This window comes from Pinus tabuliformis, chromosome 4_2, assembly GCF_031772625.1.
Source record: "Pinus tabuliformis cultivar Carrire ecotype Pingquan chromosome 4_2, CPIR1, whole genome shotgun sequence".
In the NCBI taxonomy this organism is placed as follows: Eukaryota; Viridiplantae; Streptophyta; class Pinopsida; order Pinales; family Pinaceae; genus Pinus; species Pinus tabuliformis.
In genome coordinates this window covers 154,819,926-154,845,792 of record NC_142304.1, presented here as the reverse complement: position 1 = coordinate 154,845,792, position 25,867 = coordinate 154,819,926, and the positions used below count along the sequence as shown (strand labels likewise).

At 40.1% G+C, this 25,867-nt stretch overlaps 1 pseudogene across 1 annotated transcript; it reads right to left on the bottom strand.

The window, feature by feature from the left end:
• Positions 1-753: 753 nt before the first annotated feature.
• Positions 754-23,278, bottom strand: LOC149168654 (uncharacterized; annotated as a pseudogene). Its single transcript, XR_016259171.1, has 4 exons — positions 22,975-23,278; positions 3,326-3,456; positions 1,472-2,534; positions 754-980 (listed from the first exon to the last, which is right to left on the bottom strand). The product of XR_016259171.1 is annotated as an uncharacterized LOC149168654 (transcript).
• Between the last annotated feature and the right edge of the window lie 2,589 nt (positions 23,279-25,867).

Below are 25,867 nucleotides of genomic sequence, written 5' to 3'. Positions count from 1 at the left end.
TACCAAATATTTTATTGCTCTGAAATACCATTTTTTTCCAACCCAACTGTGCAACAAGAACATCTCAAATTTCTGCAATATCTAGTCAATACTGTGAAATAATAAGCTATATCCACTTACATGGGAACATCAATGTATAAGTCCGTAAAACCTCAAATTTCCCTTGATTCCTTTTTTCACTATTAGTGTGAAAAATCCACTAAAAACAAAACAATTGTTGAATAGATATATTTGTAAGAATACATTTTGCTTTGCATCCTTTTGTTTTGACTTCAAAGTGTTCTACTCATCCTAGCTTAGCTAATTTACAAAATTGAATTCCAAAACTGGCACACGGGGCTTCTGCTCAACCCACTGTTCAATATTAGCCCATTTCGAGGTGTTTGAAATTGCCCTGGCATATTTCCAGGAACAACACCATGCATACCAAGTTGAGAAACCATGACTACATGCAGTTGTAAGCCTATGTTATGTTAAAGTGCCATGCCCAAGTTCAATTTTAACAGATCATAACCAACCAAAAAACATTAGACAAACAAACAAATATTCTTCCAGTGAATGATACAACTAAAAAAATCCGATAAACAATTACCAACTTTGAAGAAATCAAATATAATTGCATCTATTCATAAAAAACGATTGATGTACAAACTTTTATTTACAAGACTTGAATACAAGATGAAATGAAAGTGCGACTTTCAACCATAAGTATTTTTTCAGAAAACTGTCGTAAAAATGTAAAATACCTGGGTTTCACTGCCAAGGCATTCCATTAAACACAACTGAACATTGAATAGTAATTTGCACTTCAACGGTAGACTTCAGTACTTCATCAATCTAAATACCAAGAAGAAACACTAGACAAAAGGAACAATCTTCTATATATCGTTTCATCAAATAGAGTACAATGTAACAATCCCTTAAAGAAATCATATTGTCCCCATCCTGGTCAAACAAATCCCACACCCACTTTAAAACCTCTACATGATGCACCCAAGAAAACACCACAATTAAAGTCAGAATCAGAATAGTGTGATAGTGATGTCACGCAAACATTTCCTTCAAAATATCCATTAAAGGCGGATCTTCTTTATAGATATGTGATATGTCATTGATAACATGGATATTCAATCCTCAAATAATGGATGAAGAATATCTAATGGCCCGCTGTTATGATAACCTTATTGATTCAAACAACATAAAACACATAATAAAATGAGCACTAAGAAATTCATGGGCCAGACTAAATTATTCTTTCATACAAAATTGAGAACCTTTAGAAAAGTTTCATGTGCCCACCGACATGTCTAGATCAACCTTTAGAAATGTTACATTAAATTCCAATATTAATAAAGCCCACAACCATGAATATATCGAGTAAACTCACATAACGACTTAATTAATCCAAAAATTCAGTCAAATGACATAGAAATAATCACCAACTTTAGATTCTCATTTGTCTCTTCAATACCTCTTGGAAGATTCTAACTCAGGAAAATATCATGAGCTTGTTCATCGGTGATTTTACCATCCCTGTCGATGTCCACCTCAGAGAAAACCTTGGTATACTTTTGAGCATCATACTGCATCATCCTTGACAGGGACAATTGGGTGTTTCCTCCCAGACTTGAAGTTGTTGCACCAACTCCAATAGATACAGGCACAATTGATGTGCTCTGTGATTTATCTAGCTGATTGTGCTTAGCCAGAGCTGGAGCAGGTGTAGTTGGTGTTGGTACAAGAGCCATAGAAGGTGTAGCTAGTGTTGGTACAAGAGCCATAGAAGACGAAACATTGTTGACTGAACACAGAGGCCGGGAAGCTACAATCTGTTTAGATTGAGAGGGGTAGCAGAAAAAACATCTCCACCGAAAATTGGATCTAAATAAAAAGAATTTCCATCAACAAAGATGCCTTTAACATCACTTAGTCGTGCAGACAAGATGGATTTTATGTTATCTTGCAGGGGTTTTGATGGTACTGATGGAATTAACACTTCTTGAAAAGCTGAATTTGCTTTCCTGAGACCATCTAGCTTGAGTGACAAAGGAGGATTTCCCCCTAATTTGAACACCCAGCGCAATAGAAACAATGCTAATAGGTCCAACAATCCTTGAACCTGGCCACTCTGCCAAACCACTAGAAATTTTTGGCTGCTGACCTGCTGTGCCAACTCCAGGAATTCCCATGGAAGCTCCCTACAAAGGGGTTGGTGTTGGAATAGTTGGTGGAGACACAGGCCGTAAAAACTGATTATTTCCTGGAGGCAAATACTGTTGAGCAGCTCCCACACTCGGTTGTATTATGGGACCTCTAATGCCCACTGAGGGAAGAATGGGAGATGGTGTAGCTGCAGTGGGTGGTGAAATTTGAGGTGCAGGAATTTGAGATGCTGCTGGTCCAAACAAAGCTACCCTCACAATATCTTGTGTCAACTCACGACCACTCTGTGCTACTGTTACTAGCTTTAAAGTATTTTAAAATTGTGCCCTTCCAAGGAAGCATGTACCATTCTGATCAGCATGCATCCATATCTGTAGAGTGCATAGACATAATGATTAGATAATGAAAAAGGCAGTGAGATCATCCAACTTCAGATCCAACAATGCACGTTTCTGGGACAATTGCTACAGTCAACGCATCTTCCTCTTTCTCAACATCTTGTTCTGTAATATCTTAAGCTAAGGTCCAAATATCACACCAATTTAATTGTATTCAATCAAAGCATCATTGAAAAAAGAGATTTTGAACCTTCGAAACAAAATGAATTCTAAAATTGAGCATCTAGTGTTTCATTAGTTCTTATGGTAACTATATTATTGTGCACCTGCAGATATCGAAGTCTACTGAGTCAGTGATCTCATCTTTATAGACTAATCGGCTATGTATCGTTGTCATTTACAACCTAAATCTATAACTGATTGAATCATATGATATATCCAGCCGAAAGATCTACGAGATGCCATCATGTTCAGACAGTTCACTCAAGGGGATAGGGAAAAAGAACATCATGCTCTGACCGCTTTTCAAATCCTTCAATTCAGAGTATAAGAAAGTAAATTAAACCAATGACATAATCGGAAACTCTGTTCTTGTGTGGTATGCTACCAAACTACTATAAGGGATTAGCCCATCTTTAACATAAATTTCATTGCTAGTAAAGAAATTGCGCAGCTAGTGCATGTGAAGCTACAATCGTGAAAAGACAAATAACATAATTTCAGGTCAACTTCGATGAATCGTAATTTTCGGGAAAATCTTAAAAATTGGGTAGAATATTTGAAGCAATCGAATTCGTGGAAGGAATTACAGGAGAGAAAGGTACCTGCGTAAGTATTCACTTCAGTAAATTTACCAAGGCTTCGGAACCAATGATCTTGCAATCGTGTTCCAAATCTTCCTTGCAAAAATAGGAGTCGAACAAATCGATGTTGTGGACGAGCCATTGAAGAGATCCTCCTCATCCGTCGATCCCTCAATGCATCCAAAGTCAACCCTAAAACCTTAACTGCCGGCAAATCACTGCAGCATATCATGTGAAAATACAGAACAGATCTGCCGGCGAATCACTGCAGCATGTCATGTGAAAATACATAACAAATCTGCATCAAAGGCATTAAGAGTTCAATCAATTTGAAGAATGTGAATCGATCTCCAGATCCTAAAGATCGATCTAGCGACCTGTACATGTTTATATATAATCGCAGAGCAGATTGGAGATCGATCATGTTGCGCTGTCGTGCCCAACGCCTTCACCTTATTACAACTCTTCAATATTCGTATACACTAGCATTCCCCTAAGGCGGGAAGAAAACGTGGAAAAAAAAAATTTAAATTTGGATGACTGTTAATGTTCTTAATCAAAAATTATTTTATTTTTTATATAAATTTTAAAAACATTGTATTTAATGAATATAATTTTAAAAACATTGTATTTAATGAATATATAAAAATGTATTGAAGGTATATTTTCATATCTTATTGTATACTCATTTAAAAAAAAAATACATTTTAATTTTCTAAAATTACAAAATAATAACTAACTATGTTATCAGTTATAGTTTTAAACACATTAAGATTCAGATTTAGATTTTATATAATTAAGAAACAAAATTATAAATACATTTTATTAATGTTAATTATATAATATTATAGGTTTCCATTTTATGAATAAAAGTGAGATTTGGTTTTATAATTATTAAGTTAGATTTTAAAGCTAAAAAAATAACTTTTAACAACGTATTAACTCTCCATAACCAATTTTGATGTAGTTCATTATTATGATAGTAAAAAATGAATCTCATAAGTCTTGCCTTTGCCTAAACCTTTCATAACCAATTTGAATGTAGTTTATTATGATCATACTAAAAAATGAATCTCATGTGTCCAACCCTTGCCCACACATTGGTACAATTCTACTCAAGGCGCCGTTGATCTTTTTCCGTGAATCGATAATATTGTACCAAGAAACACCATAATGTATGCCATTTCTATTTCCCACAGTTGAAAAAGCATCATCAATCCTTCTACATGAGCATTTTTCTCCCGCAGTGTTGAGCTAAACATGGCAAGGCCCTCCTGTGGCAACAATAATTTCCCAGACACCCTCCCCCCCAACAATATATCTTAGAATATGTCATGTTAGTGTGGTACCCCTAGTGAGCATGTAGGAGTGTAGGGGAACACAACCTCATAAGACAATGGGTAGCCAAGGGGGAAGGTTTGTGCATCGAAGAGGGAGTCCTCGATTAGATAGATGTGGTCTAAGCTTTTACAACAATCAAATGTAGATTTGAGGGGAATTCAGCCAAAAAAAATACTTGGGCGAATTTTCATACAAAAGTGTTGATTCAACTTCGAATTTTGATACTTTGTGTTTACTCACTTTAATGTCATAACATATAACTAATGATTTGCAAGTCCTTTCCTCATTTCATCTTATTTTATTTCAATTGTGAAGTGATTAAGCCTTGAACCCCAAATCCTCATAGCTAAGTTTTACACTAAAGTACTAATTGCCCCATTTCCTCTCGTTTTACTTCAGTTAAATGGAGTAACTAGGCCTTGAGTCCCAAACCCACACAACTAAGCTTTATATACTACATAAGTCTCTCTCTTCCTGGTATTACACTTGGTTTAGATATCTTTTTCTTAGAAAAGAACCAATGCCTCACTAAATACCTTACATGTTAACTTATCATCCAATCCCATTACATTTTCCAAGCATTGGGGACATCAATAAAAATTATAAATTCAATTTCATACTCATTTGATGCAATCACCACATTCCATCAATTTCAGTTAAACTCTACAAACAAATGTAAAGCCCTTCTTTTAATTTTTTTCATTAATTCAAAATTAGCAAGTGAGAAAAATGCAGACGTGTCTTTATTTTTAAAGTACAATCATCCAAAAACTCAACAAAGACTAAAGATAGGTTAAAACCTTCATGAAGTGAAAAATATTGTTGGCATCCTTGAGAATAACACTACTTTCAGAAGCTTGGTCCATATTTTACCACAAATGCAAGAACCAAAGTGAGGAGCCTATTTTAAATTTTTTATAACATGATGTATTATAAGAATTTTTAAAGAAGCACGCATAAGCCCCACATATATTGAGAGTATTAGTGTAATCTTCTAGCCCCACATATATTGAGAGTATTAGTGTAATCCTTTTAAGAAGCAAGCCATTCCTAAAGAATGAGGTAGTATTCTCACCAGATGCAAAAGGGAGATCCAATTGTAAGATGACCATGGTAAACTTTGTATTGAAGGCGGAAAAAAGGGGGTCAAAAGGGGATGAAACTAGGTATGGATAGTTTGAAGATTGCACCATTCATGTAGTTGAAGACTGCTTGTGTCAGTTTCGAATAGGCTTGTAGAAAACTAAGGGAATTTGAATGTTATTTTGAGCATATTGTGGACATAACCTTTTAAAACGATTGTAGACTTGTATGGGATTGTTACCCATACACTCGGTAAGAGAATGGACCAGTGTTAAAGGATGATCACAACTAAAGGGACATCCTCATATCCTCTTTTCTTCTTTTGAGTGGACATGAATTATGTTTGGGTCATGCATGGAGAGGAACCTTACTTTATTACTATGAACTTAGATGAATTTGTGAAAACTAGAAGACCTTATTGTTTCCCTTTGAAAAAAAATACGTGGAGGATATTTGGGGTACATGTGATCGTCCATAAAATGTAGATCATATTTAGGGGCCTTGTGGCTCTTTTCCTTGGACCCTAGTAGTGCTTGGAGGTTGTATTTGAAGGGGTTAACAGATGAAAACCTAATATGACCAAGAATTTGAGCGCCAAATAGATGAAAACACCATAGATAAATGGTTAAACATGCTAGAAGGATATTTTTCTGTTCATGATTTTTTCCAGCCGAGAAAATATTACTTTTTCTTTTCTCAAAGCCGCCCCCAGGTCAAGGATTGGTGGAAAACATACTGTGAGTAGAAGGATGAAAGTACAACCTCACTTTTTTCAGCCGCACCCACTTGGAATTCGTTTCGGGATGCCATCAAGGAGAAGTATTACCCTGTTGGGAGCTATGAGGATAAATACATAAAGTGGACAACGTTGCAGCACGGAAGGGACCAAGATGTTCCAGAGTTTATGTTACGATATTCCGACACATAGGAAATAGTTAAGTATAACTTGGTCTAGTATAGAGTTAGGTAAAGTGTGTTTCTTTACTATGTACATTTTGTAACTTACAATCCGACAGTCACGATATGTAGTGATCCGACGGTTCATTCTCTCCTCGATATTACCGACACTTGATCCGTGGCTTAACACCCGATTGGTCCATGATCTCTATTTAAAGAGCATGGAGGGTCATTTGTAGGTTAACTGTTCATGAGAGAAGCTTATGTAAAATTTCATTCTTTTATTAATAAATTGCCTGAAGTGGCCATATTGGCTCAGGCCGTGGACTGTTTCCCTCTTTGAGGGTTTTAACCACGTCAAAATACTGGTGTATTGATTTGTGATCTGTGTGTGAGCGGTATCCTTTGGTGTTATGTCTGAGGAACTTACCCTGTAAATTCCTATATGGTATCAGATCTATTTGAGGGCTGTGTCCGTTGGTGATCCAAATCTGAAGTCGGTAGAACTGCATCTGACTGTCGTTTCCTAGATCTACTATTTCTGACTACTTTCGGGCCGAGAGGACTGCTCTATTGTGTTGGGAGCATCTGTTCCAGTGAGGAACCCCTTTCGTTTCACGCGAAAAGGTTTCCAGTAGCCCTAGCTACGTCATTTTTAAGATCTGGAGGTATACAATGTTTATTTGCAGTTTACAGTTATTTTCTCTCTGTTTATTTCGGTTTCGGTTTATTTAGCTTTTTGTTTTTTTTTTATTACCAGATCTGTACCTTTCATTTCTACGTATGCTCTTTGCCCCGTGACTCTGTGCGATCTGGGCAAATCAGAAACAAAAAGGAAGGATTTATCTCATGTGTATGCTCTTTTCCGCTGCACCTTAGTGTGATCTCGGAAAATCAGAAACATTGAGGAAAATATTTAGTTTCCGGCTAAAGCTAACTTCGAGCCGTAAGGTTCATTTTTTTTTTTGTATGTCTATGTTGGGTTTTATGTTTTTTGTTTTGTAGGGAAAAAGAGCTTTCTCAAGCAAGCACGCAACCCAAAGCTTTAGTGACTAAAAAAAAAAAGAAACCCCCCCCCTCTCTCTCTCTCAAACTTTTAGTTTAGCTCACTTGGTCCAAAGCTAATTTATGAGAGTAGAGGTCTTGAATTCAAGTCTCCTTTTTGTGGGGGCGGATTTTTCATTTCCGCACATTCCCGCACTTCATCGACATCTTCATCAACTTTTCTTCAAAAAGCCATAACTTCTTCATCTAGAAGCCGTTTTCAGAGCCGTTTTTTTTGAACCAGCCTAATTTTTCGAGATCTTTCCATTGGAACACTTAGTTTCAGCATCTATAGCTTCAGTTTCTGTTAAAATGGAAAGTCCATGCCAAGTTGTTCTTGACAGCACCAACTACTTCCAATGGTGGTCCCACATTATGGATTTACTTAGAAGTAAAGGTGATCTGGATTTAAACAGGAACGCAATAAATTACAGAGATAACCATATACACAAAGATGCAGCAGAAATAATACTTCATTTCATTAATGGAAAATACTGAAATATGATTACAACCAGAAATGGAAATAAACCAGCTAGGGCGATGGTAGCTTATCTCTGAGAAGAGATGTGGTGGCTACATGCCTCTGAACTGTGTTACAATGAGGCTCAGAGGCCTATTTATTGTTAAGAAACAATGGAAAACCCTTAACATTCCAAAACCTAACCCTAGAAGATGAAACGCCAAATTGTGGGCCCCGTTTGGGTAAATTGGTACACCAACTTCCCAGGGTAGTAACTTTGGCATACCATCTCCGTTTGACGCGTACAATAGCTCGTTAGAAAGATCTGTCCGAGCACTGCCACTTTGGGAGGCAACATGGGTCCATGTACCCATGTTGCCCCAGATTTCCCAAAAAACGTCGTTTAGGGCCTCAAAACGGCTCCGGAAGTTCAGGACCCGAAAAACTGCTAAAAATAGTAAGTTGTGCTACAATTAAGGAAACTGAAAATGCTGAGAGACACAATGGTGGGGGTCCAGGTGGACTTGGCAGGTGGCCACCAATATCCACCTAGATCATTCCTCCCCCCTTAGGAAGCAATGGTCCCCATTGCGTTGAGTTCCTCCATGAGATGAGGAAACTTTTGCTGAACTTGTTCCCTGGTGAGCCACTTGCCCTGCTGAAGGAGTTGGCCTGCTTTGACAACTCGATACAGTTGGATATTCTGTTGGTGAGTGTTCTTGATCTGTGTGTCCATGATCCGATCAGTTGCAGCTTGTTCCATGCAATCTGGATTTAATTCTGTGGTTGTGAGCTGTTCTGCAATGTCGGATGTGTCTAGCAATGGTGGAAAGTATGGCCGAAGGCGGTCCACATTGAACACTGGGTGCAGGCCAAGGAATGGGGGAATGCTGAGCTCAAATGCATTGTCTCCCATAGCCTTAGTAATGGTGTAAGGGCCATATCGGAGTGGTCTCAGTTTCCGATAGGCTCCAGTAAGGCGTTCCTTTTGCAAATGCAACCAGACTTTGTCGCCCACCTGAAACTTGTGTGGCACCCGATGTTGATCATGTCGCTGCTTGTACTTGGCATTTGATTTCTCCAGAATGTCATGGACCTACTGGTGAATATGTTGGATGCGCTCAATGAAGCTGGTGGCCTTATCTGTTTCGGACTGGACATGAGCTGAATTTATGTGAGTAGCTGCAAGTGGTATGGCCACATCAATGGGGCATAGTGGTTGGAATCCCAAACCCACCTGAAAAGGGCTATGGCCAGTGGAGCTGTGAAGAGCTCGGTTGTAGCTGTGCTGAACATAGGGGAGGCTCTCGTCCCATGTGCGTGGATGCTTTGAGTTATACATGCGCAGAATGTGCACAATCATCCTATTGACAACCTCTGTCTGGCCATCAGTTTGAGGATGGAAGGCTGTGGACTTCGTGAGTTTGGTGTCCAGCATTGACCAGAGATTGGACCAAAATGTGCTGAGAAACCAACTGTCCCGATCTGAGATGATAGACTGTGGGATCCCAAAGTGCACCCACACTCGTTCAAAGAAGAGTTTAGCAGTGGCTTTTGCTGTGATATTCTTCTTGCAGGCCGCCATAATGGCCATCTTCGAGAACCTGTCGACGACCACAAAAACACAGTCATTTCCATGCTTAGTGGAAGGAAGGCCTGACATGTAATCCATGGAGATGGATTCCCAAGGTTGACTAGGGGTAGGCAACGGGGTATAGAGGCCGTGCTTCTTGATGGTCGGTTTGGCAATGGCACAGGCAGTACATGATCTGATGTACTTCCCAACATCCTGTCGAAGATTCGACCAATAGAAATAATTTTGCAGTATTGCCATTGTTTTCTCGACCCCGAAATGCCCAGCAGCCCGACTGTAGTGTGCTTCCCAAATCATCTTGGCACGCTCGCTTGAAGGAACACAAAGGTGACCCAGGTGGCATAACAAGGCATCCTGGAGGTGAAAATCTGGAACATGTCGACCCTCCAAGAGTGTCTGGTAAGTGTGGCCGAATTTTGGGTCTCTTTTGTAGAGAAGTGGCCAATCAGAAGTCTCGTGCCCACAAGAGTTGAGCACAGTGGTTAACGCCATGATCGGTGGTCGACTGAGGCAATCTGCAACATTATTGGTGCTGCCCTTCTTATACTTGATATTCAAGTGGAACTGTTGCAGGTATGTAGACCACTTCTGATGGCGATCATTCTACAATTTCCCTTGGGTCTGTATGAACTGCAGGGGTCGGTGGTCTGTGTGGATGACTGTTTCCTTCCCCAAAATGTAATGCTTCCATTGTCAGCAGGCCTGTACAATGGAATACATCTCTTTATCATAAGTGGGGTACTTCCGGACTATGTCTGAAAGTGTTTCACTGTGATATGCCACTGGATGTCCCTGTTGAGTAAGGACTGCCCCAATAGCATAGTCAGAGGCATCTGTCTCGACCTCAAATGGTTGTTGTAAATCTGGTAACGCGAGCACTGGTGCCATGCAGAGGCGATCCTTCAACTCCATGAATGCCTTCTGTTGAGATTCAGACCAAAAGAATTTTTCTCTCGCCCCTCCCTTGGTGACTTGACTCAAGGGCCAAGTAATATGAGAAAACCCCAACACGAACCTACGGTAGAAGTTGGCAAGACCTAGAAAGCTGCGGAGCTCTGTTAGAGTGGTTGGAGATGGCCAATCCTGAATGACTTGGATCTTGGATGGATCGACATGCACCCCCTGTTCATCAATGATGTATCCCAGATACTGAACCTAGGTCATGCCAAAAGTGCATTTCTCCAAATTGGCACATAGCTTGTGTTGCCGCAGTGTTTGGAGAACCTGTCGGATGTGGTGGAGGTGTTCTTCCCAACTCTGGCTGAAGATCAGAATGTCATCCAAGTATACTACTACAAAGGAGTTGGTGAATGGCCGCAAGTTGTCATCCATAAGCCTCATGAAGGTTGCAGGAGCATTCGTCAATCCGAAAGGCATAACGAACCATTCGAAAAGGCCCTCCTTGGATTTGAAGGCAGTCTTCCACACATCAGAGGGTTCGATTGGTATCTGGTGATATCCTGACTTCAGATCGATCTTGCTGAAATATTTCGCCCCCTTTAGTTGGTCCAGGAGGTCATCAATCCGCGGGATCGGGTACCTATTACGGACAATGATCTTGTTCAGTGCCTGATAGTCAATACAGAGTCTCCACGTCCCATCCTTCTTCTGTACCAACACGATCGGGCTCCCACAAGGCGATGAACTCGGACGGATGTGACCTTTCTACAGGAGCTCCTAAATCTGCCTCTTGATTTCATTGTTCTCCAGAACGGAGCGTCGATAAATTGGTCCATTGGGTAGCGGCGCACCTGGGGTCAGATCGATGGAGTGCTTGACCTGATAGTGCAGAGGAACCCCTGCAGGGGAGGTGAAGATGTCCTCGTACTCCTCCACAACCTTGTCCATCTGTAGTTGTCGTGCAGAGGGACCCCGTCTGGAGGCTGCGGCCACCGTCTTCTTCTTTCCTTGAGGGCGTATCATCAGGAAGACAAATTTCCTGGTTTTGGAAATGATCTTACTGCATTGTTTTGTAGTAATCAAAGAGATGGCGGTAGGTGGTGCTACCTCTGGTATCCTGTCCAACTTATTTCCCAATGTAATAATAACAGCACAGGGCCTTGATTCATACACAGGATGTCGCTTCCACAAGTATGGCTGTCCTAATAATACATCACAAACTTCAAGGGGAGCAATGTCACACAATACCTCATCCGTGAAGGGCTTGATGTTGTATGGAAGGTGACACTGCTGGCTCACACGAAGATATCGTCCTTGGTGAAGTCACCCAATGGTGTATGGTTGTGGATGTGCTGTGGTCGGTAAGCCCAACCTCTTCACGACCTCTGCCGAAATGAGGTTCTTTTGACTCCCGCTATCAACAATGAACTGTATCAGGGATCCCTTTACCCACATCTGGGAGTGGAAGAGACGCTCCTCCTCCTCTGGATCTTCGGGTTCATTTTTATGGATCTTGGCGGTAGCAACAGTGGCGTTGGGATCCGCATCAATGATCTGCTTCCCTTTGTCATTCCCCTTATCTGTTTTTGACTCAGAGTCGGAACATGCATCTGATTCTGAAACCTTTAGCTCAGCCACCAGTGACTGCTTGGCCCGACACTCACTTGTGTTGTGGGTGGAGCTCTTATGGAACTCACACCATTTTCCCGTGTCCTTTTTCAGCTTCGCGGCGCTGTTCTTTGCTTGCAGCTTCGGCGGGTTGTCTTGGGCTGTCCCGCCTTGGCTTTGTCCTTTATTATGTGGTTTAGGGGAACCTTTCCCCTGCTTTGGATTCGCAGATCCAAAGTCTCGCTTCTTTTGCTTAAACTTCTGCTCGACCTTGACGGCATATCGGTATGCTGCGCCGAGTGAGGAGATGTTCAGGAATTGTATTTCTTCCTGGATGTACTTGTGTAGGCAGCCACGGTATTTGAGTATCAAATTTTGCTCCGAATCCTTGATACCCAACTTTGTGCGAAGGTTATGGAAAAGATTGGTGAACTCCGGCACGTCTTGGTCCCTTCCCTGCCGCAGCGTGGTCCACTTTATGTATTCATCCTCATAGCTTCCGACAAGGTAGTACTGCTCCTTGATGGCCTCTCGGAATGAATTCTAGGTGGGTGCGACTGAAAATAGTGAGCCAGTACTTTCATCCTTTTGCTCGTAGTAGGTTTCCCACCAGTCCTTGACGTGGGGGGCTGCTTTGAGAAGAGCGAAAACAATCTTTTCCCGACTCGAAAATTCATGAACAGAAAAATAACCCTCTAGCAGATTTAACCATTTATCTATGGCATTTGCGTCTATCTGACCCTCGAATATGGGGATTTCAAAATTAACTTGTACCTTAAAGGGCGTGGCATTTCCAGAGTAGCTGCTGGAAGCCGATGCGTTGTTTCTGGGTAGCCGCTGAAGGATCTGGGCAAAGCTGTCCATCATCGCGTTCCGTTGTCGCTCGAGGGCTTCTTCGAGCAAGATTTTGATGGGATATCCTGCCCCCTTGTCTTTCTTCTCATCCGCCATGGGAGGCCGTCGGGATTTCCGAGGCTGGTCTTGCAAATGTTCGACCAGTTCAAGCCCTAACTCCTTATATCCCGACCTTGTTGGGGACATGCAAAGAAAAACAGAGACAAAGCAGACCGCTCTGATACCACTGATCCGGATTTAAACAGGAATGCAACAAATTACAGAGATAACCATATACACAAAGATGCAGCGGAAATAATACTTCATTTCATTAATGGAAAATACTGAAATATGCTTACAACCAGAAATGGAAATAAACCAGCTAGGGCGATGGTAGCTTATCTCTGAGAAGAGATGTGGTGGCTACATGCCTCTGAACTGTGTTACAATGAGGCTCAAAGGCCTATTTATTGTTGAGAAACAATGGAAAACCCTTAACATTCCAAAACCTAACCCTAGAAGATGAAACGCCAAACTGTGGGCCCCGTTTGGGTAAATTGGTACACCAACTTCCCAGGGTCGTAACTTTGGCATACGATCTCCGTTTGACGCATACAATAGCTCGTTAGAAAGATCTATCCGAGCACTGCCACTTTGGGAGGCAACATGGGTCCATGGACCCATGTTGCCCCAGATTTCCCAAAAAACGTCGTTTAGGGCCTCAAAACGGCTCCGGAAGTTCAGGACCCGAAAAACTGCTAAAAATAGTAAGTTGTGCTACAATTAAGGAAACTGAAAATGCTGAGAGACACAATGGTGGGGGTCCAGGTGGACTTGGCAGGTGGCCACCAATATCCACCTGGATCAAAAGGTCTCTACAGAATAGCCTCAGACCAAGAAACCAAACCGAAAGATGAAGATAAGGCAGCTAAATGGGAAAATAGGCAAGATCAAGCACGTGGGTTGATAGGGATGTCTATTTCTCCAGATCTTAGATTCCATATTGCAGAACTTGATACTCTTGAAGAAGCAATGAAACATATCACTAAAGTTTTTGGAATTAAAAATGAACTTAAAGCCCATCAACTTGAAAATGAGTTGCTTACATTGGACCCCGATAATTTTTCTTGCATTGAAGATTTTTTGTCCAAGTTCAAGACCCTTAGACTTCTCTTGGAAGGTGTTAAGGTTAAGAAAGAAGATAGTAGCCTTACCTACTCCATTCTTACTAAGTTGGGACCAGCCTATTCTGTGTTTGTTTCCACCTTCCATTCTACAAGAGAAGCCTTCATTTCTCAAGGACAAGCATACAAGTCCCCTTTCTTTGATTCCTTTTGTGATTCTTTAATAAGAGAACAAGAAAAACTCTTACACCTTGGTCTTATTCATCTTGGAAACTCTTCTAAGAAAGCGTTAGCCACCCAGCAGCAACCAAATTCAAAGAATCCTAAGAAGTTGTATCCTAAAAGGAATGGTCCTAAACCAAACAAGGGTCCTAAGCAATTTCAGCCTCAAAATGAAAAATCATTTCAACGAAATGATAAGACAAATAAAAACAAAGGGAAAAATACTGATAGACATTGCAACTTTTGTAATCGAGATGGCCACTTAGAATCCAAATGCTTTAAGAAGATGGAAGCCTTGGAAGTAGCAATGAAGAAGCATAATATCCATTTGGAGCACTCTTCAACTTCAACTTCATCTTTAGGAATGGCACTTTCTGCATGTGGTTGTCAAGCATCTCGGTCTGGCTATGCACTAATGTATCTTCTTCTTCTCATTCTCATGAGTGGCTCATTGATTCTGGAGCTTCTTATCACATGGCCAAAAACAAAGCCATGTTTTCTTCTTTAAATGATTGTAACACCAAAAATATATATGTTGGTGATGATAGATCTCTTAGTGTTGTAGGGACTAGAACTGTCCATATAGACAATGGTCAATTTAATGATGTATTATGTGTTCCAACCTTATCTTGCAACCTTCTATCTGTATATCAGATAACTCATTCAGGTGAAGGTAAAATCGTTGAATGTTCACCTCATGATGTTGTAATTAAGGACCTAAGAGATCCTAGACAGATTTTAGCTACTGGCATTGCTGATGATTCTACAAGGTTGTATAAGTTTCACAACTTTGGGTCATCAAATCTTCCCTCAGTATTTGTTGCTCATAACGATGAAGTGAGCAAACTTTGGCATGAGCGATTTGGTCACTTAAACTATCGCTCCCTTCAGAATCTATGTAAAGAAAATATGGTGACAGGTCTTCCAATGGTATCTTGTAGAGATGGTGTTTGTTCCGGATGTGTACTCGAAAAACATCATCGGGACAGTTTTGAAAAACGTGCCTCTTGGCACGCCTCAGCCCCTTTACAGCTCGTGCATAGTGATTTATGTGGTCCACTTCTAGTTGTTTCATTCTCTGGCTACAAGTATTTCTTAACTTTCATTGTTGATTTGCACTTGGGTATACTTCTTAAAACTCAAGAGTGAAGTATTTAACATGTTCTTGGCCTTTAAGGCCTTTGTTGAAAAACAATCTAGACATCAAATTCTTAAGCTAAGATCTGATAATGGTGGAGAATATGTTAACAACAAATTCATCAACTTTTGCACTGAGAATGGAATTCACATGCAACATACTGTTTCATATACTCCACAACAAAATGGTGTAGCTGAAAGGAAGAATCGCACCTTAAAGGAAATGGCTAATTGTATGCTTCAATCTAAAGGACTTAGTCTTAATTATTGGGCAGAAGCAATTAACTGTGCAAATTACATAATAAATCGCACTCCTACTAAGGTTTTAAAGAATATCACTCCAGAAGAAGCATGGAGCTCAATTAAACTAGATGTAATTCACTTTCGTGTTTTTGGAAGTGAAGCATGGGCCCATATTCCATATGAGAAACATAAAGCTTTAGAACGTAAGAGTGAAAAATGTATTTTTGTTGGATATTCTAAAGATGTCAAAGGATATAAACTTATTCCACTTAAGTCCAAAAATGTTATCATTAGAAGAGATGTAAAGTTTGCTGAAAATATATCGGCCTACGAGCCTAGTTCAGCGGATGTGCCACCTCTCCCTATCTCTTCTACTTTTGAAAATATTTCTTCTTCAGATGATGAAAGCGAGGATAAAAATCCTCCCCCACCTTCTCAGGATCCTCCTTCAGCTCCTCAGCTTCCAAAATGGGTCCGTGCTACTCGGGGTGTAGCAGGTGATCTTGCCGGTGATCCTACAGATCAGTGACGTACACGTTCTCAGTTTGATAGAGCCTCTTCTTTACTGGATCAAGCTTCAGTGAATTATGATCCTGACACCTTTGTAGAAGCTTTAGGCCATCCAGATTGGGAAGCAGCTATGAATGAAGAATATCATTCATTATTGGCAAATGATACATGGGATCTTGTTCCTCTACCAAAGGGACGAAAACTTATTAGATGCAAATGGGTTTACAGAACCAAGTATGGACCAGATGGGAAAGTTGATAAACATAAATCTCGTCTTGTTGCTAAGGGTTTTTCACAAGTTGAAGGAATTGACTACACTGAAACCTTCTCCCCTGTTGCCAAAATGAACTCTATCCGTCTTGTTCTTTCCCTTGCTGCCTCTTTCAAATGGGAAGTCCATCAGATGGATGTTAAATCTGCCTTCTTGTATGGGGACTTGCATGAAGAAATCTATATGGAACAACCTATTGGCTTTATACAAACAGACTCCAGCCTTGTATGTCGGCTTAAGAAATCCCTTTATGGTCTCAAGCAAGATCCTCGAGCTTGGTATGCCAAAATGGATAACTTTCTTTTAGAAAATGGCTTTTCTAGGTGTCATTCTGACAATATTGTCTACACCAAGAAAGTGGGAAAGTCTCTTATCATTCTTGTTCTTTATGTTGATGATCTTATCCTGACTGGTAGTGATCCCAACATTATAAACCATGTGAAGTCTAGCCTTAAAAGGAAGTTTGAAATGACAAACTTAGGACACTTACATTATTTTCTTGGTCTTCAAGTCTTGCAATCCAAGGAAGGTATTTCCCTTTCCCAGTCCAAGTATTCCTGTGATATTCTACGCCATTTTCACATGGAAGACTGTAAGGCAGCCCCTTCTCCCTTTCAGTCTGGAGTCAAACTTTCAGTCACTTGTACTTCTCCTAAAGTTGATGCTACCTTATACCGTCAACTTGTAGGAAAACTTTTGTATCTAACCCATACTCGTCCTGACCTTTCCTTTGCCGTTGGCCTTTTTTCTCGGTTTATGCAAAACCCACATGAAAGTCATTGGAAAGCAGCTAAAAGAATACTTCGTTATGTTCGAGGTACAGTTCAGTTTGGGATTCATTACAATGCCGAAGCAGCTCCTCTATTGGTTGGTTTCACTGATTCCGATTGGGCTGGTGACCTTGATGATCGGAAGTCTACTGCAGGTTATGTGTTCACTCTTGGTTCAGGACCTATTACATAAGCTTGCAAGAAACACGGTGCCATTTCTCTTTCTTCAGTAGAAGCAGAATACCTTGGTGCCGTAGAAGCTCGTAAGGAAGCCTTGTGGCTTCATCAGATCCTGTTAGAGTTTGGCTTTCAGCAGCAACATTTGACTACACTTTGGTGTGATAATCAAAGTGCCATTCAACTATGCAAAGATCCAGTCCAACAACAGCGCAACAAACACATTGAACTGCACATGCACTTCATCAGAAATCTCATCCACGACCATGTTCTTGAAGTGCAATATTTTTCAACAGATGATCAAATTGCAGACATCTTTACAAAGGCTCTCACAGAGGCGAAGTTCACTAAACTTCGATTTATGGTTGGAGTTCAGGAAGTTGTCACTAAGGGGGGATAGGCTCTAGTGCCTCCTTCCTTCTCCTATTGTGTCATATTTGTAAATCCTTCAATCCTATCCAAAGTTGTTCTTAAGGGGGGATGTTAGGATATTCTGACACATAGGAAATAATTAAGTATAACTTGGTCTATTATAGAGTTAGGTAAAGTGTGTTTCTTTACTATGTACATTTTGTAACTTACAATCTGACGGTCATGATATGTAGTGATCCGAAGGTTCATTCTCTCCTCGGTATTACCGACACTTGATCCGTGGCTTAACACCCGATTGGTCCATGATCTTTATTTAAAGAGCATGGAGGGTCATTTGTAGGTTAACTGTTCAGGAGAGAAGCTTATGTAAAATTTCATTATTTTATTAATAAATTGCCTGAAGTGGCCGCGTTGGCTCAGACCGTGGACTGTTTCCCTCTTTGAGGGTTTTAACCACGTCAAAATACTGGTGTATTGATCTGTGATCTGTGTGTGAGCGGTGTCCTTTGGTGTTCTGTCTAAGGAACTTACCCTGTAAATTCCTATAGTTTACCAATGTTTTTCATACCCTTCGCATGAAGTTGGATATCAAGGATTCTAAGAAACATTTGGTACTCAAGTACCGTGACAGCCTACACAAGTACATCCAGGACGAGATGGAGTTCCTGGACATATCCTCGGTCGGCATAGCGTACCGATACGCCATCAAGGTCGAGTGTAAGTTTAAATAGAAGAAGTGAGACTTTGGATCTGTGAATCTGAAGCAAGGGAAAGGTGCCCCCAAACCGAAAAACAAAGGACAAAGTCAAGGTGGGGCAGCCCAGGACAACCCGCCAAAGCTGCAAGCAAAGAACAACACCGCGAAGCTGAAGATGGATACGAGAAAGTGGTGTGAGTTCCATAAGAGCTCCACTCACAACAAAAGTGAGTGTTGGGCCAAGCAGTAACTGGTGTCTAAGCTGAAGGCTTCGGAATCAGATGCATGTTCTGACTCTGAGTCAGAACCCGACAAGGGGAATGACAAAGGGAAGCAGATTATCGATGCAGAGCCCAATACCACCGTTGCAACCATGAATATCCAGAAGGAGGAACTTGAAGATCTAGAGGAGGAGGAGCGCCTCTTCCACTCCCAGATATGGGTAAAGGGCTCCTTGCTACAGCTCATTTTCGACAAAGAGAGCCAAAAGAACCTCATTTCGGCAGAGTTCGTGAAGCAGCTAGGCATACCGACCACAACACACCCACAACCGTACACCCTCGGGTGGCTTCACCAAGGACGAGATCTTCACGTGAGCTAGTAGTGCCACCTCCCATACAACATCAAGCACTTCACAGATGAGGTATTGTGTGATGTTGCTTGCCTTGATGTTTTTGATGTATTATTAGGCCAACCATACTTGTGGAAGCGACATGTTGTGTATGAGTTAAGGCCTCACGTTGTTATTGTTACTTTGGGGAATAGGTTGTACAGGATATCGGAGGTAGCACCGCCTATCGCCATCTCTTTGGTTACTGCAAAACAATGTAGTAAGCTCATTTCCAAAATGAGGAAATTTGTTTTCCTAATGATACGCCCTCAGGGAAAGAAGAAGAGGGTGGCCACAACCTCTAGACAGGGCCCCTCCGCACGAGAACAATAGATGTACAAGGTCATGGAGGAGTACAAGGACATCTTCACCTCCCCCGCACTGTACTGTCATGTCAAGCACTCCATCGACCTTACTCCCGGATCACCTCTACCCGATAGGCCGATATATCGCCGCTCCATTCTAGAAAATTCCAAGTACAAGCAGTGACATGATCAACATTGGTTTCCACACAAGTTTCAATTAGGTGACAAAGTCGGGTTGCATCTACAAAAAGAACACCTTACAAGAGCCCATCGGAAGCTCATACCACTCTGATATGGTCCTTACACCATTACCAAGGTTGTGGGAAACAATGCTTTGGAGCATAACATTCCCCCATTCCTTGGCTTACATTGAGTGTTCGATGGGGACTACTCTAGACTATGCTTCCCACCATTACTAGACACATCAGAGATTGTAGAACAACTCACCATGGACCAAGTTCAACAGAAGTTTCCCCATCTCATGGAGGTACTCAACACAATGGGGACCATTGCTTCCTATGGGGGGAGGAATGATCCAGGTGGGTTTTTGTGGCCACCCGCCTATCCCACTTGGACTGCCACAACTATCTCTTTCAGTTTTTTTTAGTTTCCTTAATTGTAGCACAATTTATTATTTTTCGTAGCTTTTTTGGGTCCTGAACTTCTGGAACCATTTTGAGGCCCTAAATGACATTTTTTGGGAAAAAGAGGCCCAACATGAGTCATATATTGTTGGTTTGTAGAATAATGTTGGACATTAAAAAGTTTTAGTCCTTGGATAGATCTTTCTAATGAGGTATTGTGCGCGTCAAACGGAGATCATATGCTGAAGTTACGACCCCAAGAAGTTGATGTACCAATTTACCCAAACGGGGCCCATAGTTTGGAATTTCATCTCCTAGGGTTAGGTTTTTGGATGTTTAGGGTTTTCCATTGTTTATTAACAATAAATAGGCCTTCAAGCCTCATTGTAACACAGTTCATAGGTATGTAGCCACCACATCTCTTCTTAGAGATAAGTTACCATCGCCTAAGCTAGTTTATTTCCATTTCTGTTTGTAAGCATATTTCAATATTTTACATTAATGAAATGAAATATTATTTCTGCTGCATCTCTGTATTTATGTTTATTGCTGTACTTTACTGCGTTCCTGCATAAATCCGGATCAAACATAGATTGGTAAGGAGCTCTTATTTTTGGGATATAAGAAATCTATCTACTAGTGGACAATGGATATAGAAATCATGTTGGATGTCTGTGTTCATCCTTTACCTTCTAACATTACATGTGTTTGGCTATGTAATCAACCTAGTGTCCAACATATGGCGCATCGCACATTTCTCTTATCACTAAATTTCTCAATTCTTGAGAATTAGGAACATAAACTTGTGTTCCTTTGCAAGATGTTTCCATCCTCTTCTAGCATGTAGTCGTTAAATTCTTGGTGTGAATTACCTTGTTGTAAGAACTCTTTAATTTGTAAATAGTGTTATTTTGATCCTAATCTTCTAGAATTATTCTTTTTAAGTCTAATTTGTATATGCTAATAGCTATAACATGCATTACATGCACCCTCTTAATGATAAGTGCACTAACCTCTTTATTCTCTTTTCCCTTAATATTGTTGATGTCAAAGTCAGATTCACTAGAGAATTCAAACCATCTAATTTGTCTATGTTAGTATTTCAAATTGCTATGGTCTATTTTCAACTCAAAATTTCATCCCATAAGATAATGTCTTCACATTTTCAATGCATGGATTATAGTTGTAAGCTCCAACTCATGGGTAGCATAATTTATTTCATGTTCTTTGATTTTCTTCAATTCATATGACATGCCTATCTTGCATAAGGGGTCCACGAAGTCCTTCTTTACATGCATATATGCACACCAACATATCCCCATGTGGATCTGCATTCTTTAGAATAGGTGCATTGGTTAATAAATATTTCAACTATTGAAAATTATCTTCACAATTTATAGTCCATTCACTCTATACTCATTTTTGTTGCATTGAAATAATTGAATGTACAATCTTATAGAAACCTTCAATAAATATCATGTGGTAACTAGGTAAACCCATAAACAGTCTCACCTTTGAAATATTCTTTTGGTGATGGCCAACCTTTGATGGATTTCATCTTCCCTGGGTCCATTGCTATGCCCTCCTCTAAGACATTGTGAACTAAATCATGGATTTTCCTTTGATAGAAAGTGCACTTGCTCAACTTGGCATACAATTATTGCTCTTGTAACACCTATAGAACCATCCTCAAATGTCACTCATGCTCCTCTTTTGTCTTGGAGTGTATAAGAATATCACCCAAGAAGGCAATAACAAATTAGTCTATATAAATTGCAAACACTCTTTTCATCAAACATATAAAACTAGCAATTGCACCACATGTTTCAAAGTAAATGTTGTAAGGTGGTAGCATAGGAAACAATAGCATAGAAGAAAGAAAAACCTTTATGCAATTTCGTTTCTTTACAGCTAGCATTTCTTATTTTATCATATGTTATATTTCATAGAGATTTCAACTAGGCCAATATTCTAGAATATGTTCAAAATGAAGGTAATGCACAACATCTAAACTCCAAAGGATTTATGAAAATGCTCTTCATTAAGATTCATGAACTATTATAAGTAAATGATTTAAATCAAAATTTTCATAGCACAAGTAATCTCATATCACCTTTTATTCACAATGCAATGGATAATAGTTTTTGTTAGAAGGGATTCAAGATATGTATGTGCATTTTGAATCATTTTTATGTAATTAAAATTGCAAATGGATTGAGAGACACTCTTGAAGGAGTCTCTAAATTTTAACACCGCAAATGGACTCAAAGACCCCTTTGTCTCTAAATTTAACAATGCAGATGGATTCAAAGAAGGGGGTCTTTGAATCCATATGCAATGCTAAAATTTAGAGACAAAACGATATTCATAATTTTAACACTGTAGATGGATTCAGAGACCCATTTGCCTCTAAATTTTAACAATGCACATGGATTCAGAGACCCATGTAGTGAAATGTAACGCTTCAATATCAAAATTGCAATTTTCCATTTCCGGAGTGATATAATTAAAAATTACTAACATAAATGACTAATTCATATACTTGTTGTACTTTTTATTTGGTAATATTTTTATTCTTGGACTACAGTAGTCATTTAAGTTAATCATTATTAATTTTATCACTTATTATCCAGCAGTATATTTTAGTCTTGGATTAAATTAGTCACTTTTAGTTTGGTCACTTATTATCCAGTCGTATATTTTATCCCTTGACTAAATTAGTCATTTAATTTAGTCATTTTTAGTTCGTTCACTTAAAATTGCTCAAATTTAGTAGTAATTCACTTGAAATAATTGCAGTGACTAACTTTTTTAGTCACCTAGTCACTAATTTCATCATTTTCTACTAGTGTTACAACAATAATGACAACCCTTGAAACAACAAAACCAATCCTTGTATCAACAAGGTGAACCCTTATAGCCACAAGATCAACCATTGTAGCAGTAGGGCCAACAATTTTACCACCAGGGTCAACAAGTGCAACATCAACCTTATAATCCGTATGTTTCACAAGTTTTTTATCCACCTTATGGTTATCAATGGTCCATGGCGGGTCAGTTTCAACCTTACCCTGGTCAAAGCCCACCTCTGTGGGGGAATAATCCACCTTTGTATGGTCAGACTGCCCCTCAGTGGGGTAAATATCAAGCTCCTTATGGTCAAAATCCACCACTTTGGGGGATAAACCCATACCAACAAGGATGGGATCCACAAGTTGGGCGTTATCAAAGGCCTCCCATTCCTTTCAATCCACAATTGCCATTTCTAACAATGTTGGAACTATCGAATGTGTCTAGACTCACTAATGATCCAATACTTATTCGCCATATTGGCCTCCGATTCCTGCTAAGATTCTTGGAGATTGTTCGAAATTCAAAGGAAAGTCTGGAGAAGACCCCTAGGCCCATGTTATGACTTACCATTTATGGTGTTCATCCAATTCCTCGATTGAAGATTCTGTTCGTCTACATCTTTTTGAGTGGACCCTGATGGGTGTTGTCGCGAAATGGTATATGGAGTTACCTCAAGATGCCTATCAATACTTCAATTCTTTGGAAATGGCCTTCCTTACTCACTTCAAGTTACCGGTTCGTTATGAAACTGGTGATCATCTGCTTACATATTTGAAACAAAATAATGCTACCCACATCTATGATCATATCCATGAGTGGAGACATTAGCGTCACCTTATCAAGTTTGAGATACCTGATGAGCTATTAACTAAATGGTTTACCAAATCATTCGTCAACAAAATTTCCAAGGACATAGCTATGGGAGGTTGTGTAACCGAAGATCAAGCCATTTCCCGTGCCCAATATTTAGATTTGGTGTATTCCCAATCTGGCACGTTATATGATCTCTTGCCTGATGCTCTGAGACCATCTACAGATCCAACATCTTCTAAACCTGAGATGTACCACTTGTTGATGGTATTATTGGATAAGTGACTAAAATTTCTAGTAAAGCTTCTTCGAATAAAAAATTCATTTCAACTACTGCATCCAATCCTCCTTCAAATCCCTCTCCAAATCCTGGTAAAACCTCTGAGGTTAATGCCGTTTAATCTACCGTGGCAGACAAAGCCTCCAAAGGTAAAAAGAAGGGTAAAGGAAAAGAAAAATATGATACCCCAAAACAGGATCCTCCAAAGTCATCTGTTGATGATGCATCTAAATGTAAGCCCAAATATCCTTGCCTCATTTTTGAGGAATATCACTATACCAAAGATTGTCCTCGTCGTACGAAAGTTAGTCTCTTGTTAAAAGGTACTCAAGGGACACCGACTGTACTAAAAGAACCTTTCCCATCACAACAGACCCAATTGGTAGAACAACCACAATCTTCTACATCATCTGGTTCTCAGGTTTATATGAGTGGAATAGTACCTATTTCAATCACCACTCGATCAAAATACTATCTGACTCCTCCAAAACAGACTATGGAGAAAGAAGTTAGTAATACACCTTCCACTTCTACTCCACCCAGTTCTGGTCCTCTTCATATGGAGAGACCTAGTCATGACTACGTTATCCGACCACCTCCCAAGGTTGTCCTTCGAAAATCATCTTACAATTCGAATGCGCGGGCTGCCCAACTTTACAATATTGTCGAAGATTTAGCTCTAGCTCCTTTGGCGATGTCTGCCTTGGAAGTTGTCCAGAGTTGTCCATCACAACAGAAAGCATTACTATCCTCTATAGGAGGAATTGACCCTATGAATTTGAGTTTGATTACTTTTGACCTGGAAAACCATGTTCCACATCTTCCCCATCAACTTGCTTTCTTAATCCAAGTCATTATGAAATGGAAGATGGTTCATCAGACTGTGATTGTTGAGGGTGATTCCACTTGCATCATATCTATTTCATGTTGGAAAGCTATAGGCTCTCTGCCTCTCAACTAGTATCCAAACACCTTAGAAGCCTTTGATGGTAGAGGATCTCATCCTTACGGTATTCTCACGAGCTTTCCCATCACGTTGGAGTGGAAAACTGTTGAATTAGAAGTAGAAGTCATTAATAAAAAATTGAATTATAACCTTCTACTTAGACGAAACTGGACTCATGCTATGTTTTGCGTGGTTTCTTCTTTGTTTTGTGTGCTCCATTTTCCTCATGAGGGGAAAATAGTCACCGTTTATCAGTTAGCCTTTTTCTCTTCCAATTCTTTGAATGGAAACGTGCCATATGTGGGAAATACTGACATCCCTTATGAGAGTGTTGGGGTGGGTCTTTTCAAAGAATCTTCTCTTATGGGAAATTTTTCCCTCCCACCTCCAAACATCACTTCTGACAACATGATCTCCACTTGTCACGATCCTCGGGTCGTTCCTTCCCTTGATCAGGTTGATTCTTTTGGTGATTTCATGCTGCTTAGCCCAATAGAACAAGCCTATCAAGCTATTGTTTTGGCTTCAACGGTCACTTCTAAAAGTCATGCTACTCTTAGTATGCATCTAGACGTGTATTCACAGTCCCCTTGGCTTGGTTCTTGGGATTCTTTGGATCCCTTGAATGAGACATTTCCCATTGACGAGAGTATCATTGAGGTTATGTCTCTTGAGGAAACTCCCTGGAATGATGCTCATCATCGTTCCTCATTTCTCCTGAGTCTCAGAGAGATTTCATCGTGTTTAGATACCTTTGTTTCCCATAAACCCACCTATCTACTTCAAATGCCCATTTTGGTGCATGAAGTTTTGTCTGAGGGAAAGATGGGGAACATTACTGATACGATTCTTATCGACCTTTCTGTTAAACCAGGAATTGTCGAAAACATT